This window comes from Mytilus edulis, chromosome 6, assembly GCF_963676685.1.
Source record: "Mytilus edulis chromosome 6, xbMytEdul2.2, whole genome shotgun sequence".
In the NCBI taxonomy this organism is placed as follows: Eukaryota; Metazoa; Mollusca; class Bivalvia; order Mytilida; family Mytilidae; genus Mytilus; species Mytilus edulis.
Window position 1 is genome coordinate 79,277,235 of NC_092349.1, and position 3,847 is coordinate 79,281,081.

Below are 3,847 nucleotides of genomic sequence, written 5' to 3' on the forward strand. Positions count from 1 at the left end.
TTAAACTTATTTTATATTATCGAAGTTTTCAATCAGATGTCAAAAGGGACAACACCATGTGTTTGTAATCTTTCTCCATTTGTTGGTAGTTTGCTGTTCTGTTTCTGCTGGTCATATTGGTGGCGTTTATCAAACCGTGAGTTCAAAACTTTTCTCAAGAAAGGACACAAATATCATCCTCCATCTATGATACTTTAGAGAACAGCCCGGATTTCCCCTGATATTCAACATTGAAACCATGTAATTGATTGTTTATACAAGCAATTAAATGATTAGGTTAAGTGCTTCTAGCACAGTTGGTGTCCACTGATGTCATCAAATGAACACAAATGGCTAACTGGTCAAGATTATTTAATTTCCATATCCTCTGCACTAAATACATTTTATATTCTTGTCTACAAAATATTCTTATGGTCAAGGTTTTTTTTTAATGAAAAAATGTTTTCATCAAAAAATCATTTGAATAATATTTCTTTAGAATTTCAGCAGCTAATTTAGAAATGCTCTGATAAATATTTTAGATTTAGCAAATTTGATATGTTTTAATATCATATTATTTTAATCGTGTCAAGGACCAATCAGTCTATCTTATTATATAGTCCTTCATAAATAATTCCATTTTTCATGTGCATATATTTGAAGCTGGTATATACATATTTCTTGTTAAAATAGTTTTTACGGAATACATTTTTTGGCATTTATTTTGATATTTTTTTCAAATTCTCACTTGCAAGCTTGTAGTATATTTATTATGTGCGTATATTAAGAATAAAAATCAAAATCTGGTCTGTGTTTCTAATACTAAAGGAGGTGTTTCGGTTACGGTCGTGTAGACCTAGACCTATCCTCATCAGGTATCCCTAACCTATATTTTTCCTTTCTTGAAACTCGAACTTTAAATGGTTCGAATTTGGTTTCACTTATAGGTATACTCATATAACTATATTGAAATCAATCGGGTCCAGGACCAATCCATATATTCTTCATTTCAAGGTTAAAATATTATCCAATTCTATTCACGTGCAAAAGTGGAGCCGACACACACCCCTTATTATTTCCACTGAATAGAGGGGCAATATGTATATAAACCACGTTTACTGTTATATAGTATAGCTTTGAATGAGTGAAATCAAACGCTTAAAATAAGAGAAAATAAGTTGGAATATGAAATAAAATTGAGAATGGAAATGGGGAATGTGACAGAGGCAACAACCCGAGAAAAGAGCAGAAAACAGATGAAGGCCACCAATGGGTCTTCAACACAGGGCACAAATCCAGCACTTGGAGATGTTTTAAACTGAAAATTAAACACAACAAGAATGTGTCCTCAGTACCGGTATGCCCCACTCGCACTATCATTTTCTATGTTCAGTGGACCGTGAAAATGGGGTAAAAATTCTAATTTGGCATTAACATTAAAAAGATCATATCATATGGAACATGTGTACTAAGTTTCAAGTTGATCGGACTCCAACTTCATCAACAAACTACCTTGAGCAAAAACTTTAACCTGAAGCGGGACAGACAAAAGGACGGACGGACAAACAAACGAACGGACGAACGAACGAACAAACCGACACTACAACCAGAAAACATAAAGCCTCTCTACTATTTTATGTGGGACATAAAATAATAAACAGCTACGCCATTAGCTAGAGCACATGATACGCCTTACGGTTTTCATTTTAACAGTTCAATAACTTCTCAATGTCATATCAGAAATTTATGAAAAAAGGGGGGTTATCTTAATAGATTTAAATCAGTCAACAAAGTTAAATGAAAAATAGTCAAAACACTTTAAGGTTAGATTGTTTGCAAACTGGATAATCACCTTTTTATGAATAAATCCCATAACTCGGAAATGTGAAACATGATTTATAAAATTTATAAAAAGTGAAAGGGAGCTTAAAAAAATAGATATATAAACAATTCGCAAAAGTTTCAAAAGGACTGCTGAAAGCATTTTTGAGTTTTTCTCCAAATACTAGAAAATGTAAATGTGTGACAAAAGTCACATGTTAAAGACGGACAGATATAGTTATACCATAAGACTTCCTTTAATCAGGCGCATAAAAAGGGAGAGGAGTGTTCTTATCCTAAATTGTCTTTACTTCATGAATATTTTATAAAAAAAATATGTTTAAATATTAAGGAGATTTTGTTTTATCATTAAATCAAATCAATCATAAAAATGTGAAAATAACAAATCAGTAATATTCATTTCTTATCAAAATTAATCTTCAAGATGACAACAATTATCAATCATTTAAAAATTAAAAAAAAATGAAAATTGATAAAAATATTCATAACTTTATTTTATATTACTTCGTAAAATTTACGGAGGGATGAGTTCAACTTCACCATTTGAAACTCTTGGTTTAATAGCTTCCTTATACATGTTATAATAGATTGGAAACAGTGTCGGCATGTCAATAAAGACACTCTGCGCTGTCTGCTTACTGTAAAAATTGGTGTAAACATTATAAAATCTGATAAAAAATCTGTAGACAGTTATTCGAATATATTATGAATACTGTTGATATTCATATATTTCATTTTGAAAACAATTCTGAAATTAACTATAGAGTCCATGAAACACCCATTTCTAAAATAATAATAATAATAATAAACTAGTAATCGCAAAACGGTTTGTGTTCGTATCGGCAGACAACACAGCCAATAATGTAGTGGTAGTGTGATGAAAGGAATGTATCAAAAATAAAATAATCCCTTCCTTTACATTCAAGTCCGTACGCTTTAAAGAGAGAGAGAGTTAATTGTAAACAAGCAAATTACTGCCTCTGCTCAAGCTTAAACCCTCTTCCAAACATTTGAAACATCTTCTACATCCCTTACATAAATGTACGTCTATCAAAAAACAAAACATGCAAAAACAATATAAATATTTTCACAACCAAACGGCGCATCGAGATGTATGTTGAATAATTTGGCAGAAAATAATTTATTACTGGACAAATAGATCCGGTATACTATATGAGATTGAATATACTCACATTCTGTTAACAGATAGCCAACATTATAAGAAAAGATAAAAAGGGAAAGGTTCAGCATTTTTTCGATTATAGTGAAAACAGCTAGGTATACTGAAAATCTTTCTGTGTAAAATTAATCAAAATGCTGAGATCTACCTTCTGTTTACATAAGGACCGTTAAAATAGCTTAACCGAAATTATCAGTCGCGTCTCTGTACTTGTATTTAAGTTATGATCCTTTCATGAGGATTTTTTTTAAATTTTTGTTACAATGTGTGCCTGTTACATATATTATTTTCATATCCAAAGTAAAAAGATAAAAACTATCATAGAAAGGTAAAACTATTGAAACTGAAGAAGAATTTTTTTTTTTTTTTTTTTATGTTGAGTTATCTCAGACGTTTGATTTTGTAACTTTTAATTGACATCGCCAAGTTTTGTGTTTTGTTTCTGTTGGTGCTTTTATACTGAACGACTTTAGAAACGCAACACTCATTTTGTTGATTTTTTTTAACTAAATCTTGTTTGATTTTCTTACAACTACTTTCTATGCTTATCATACTTCTTTCTCCGTACAAAAAAATCAAAATCTGACTAACCTGTGGTTATTGAACATACCGAATTTTTTAAGTCGCACGAATTTCTTAAAGCGAAATTTTGGACCCATGAAAGATTGTTTCGGTTGTTTTGCTTTGTGAAACAGTTTTTTCAATCCTTTGCCCCACTTAGACCAGTTTAAAAATGTTGCATCTCCATTTGACCAAGACTGAGAAACAAAAAACTGACTTTCCCCTTAAGAATACTGCAAACATTAAAACATTAACGTGCTGCAACCATACTGTATGACTTCAGAA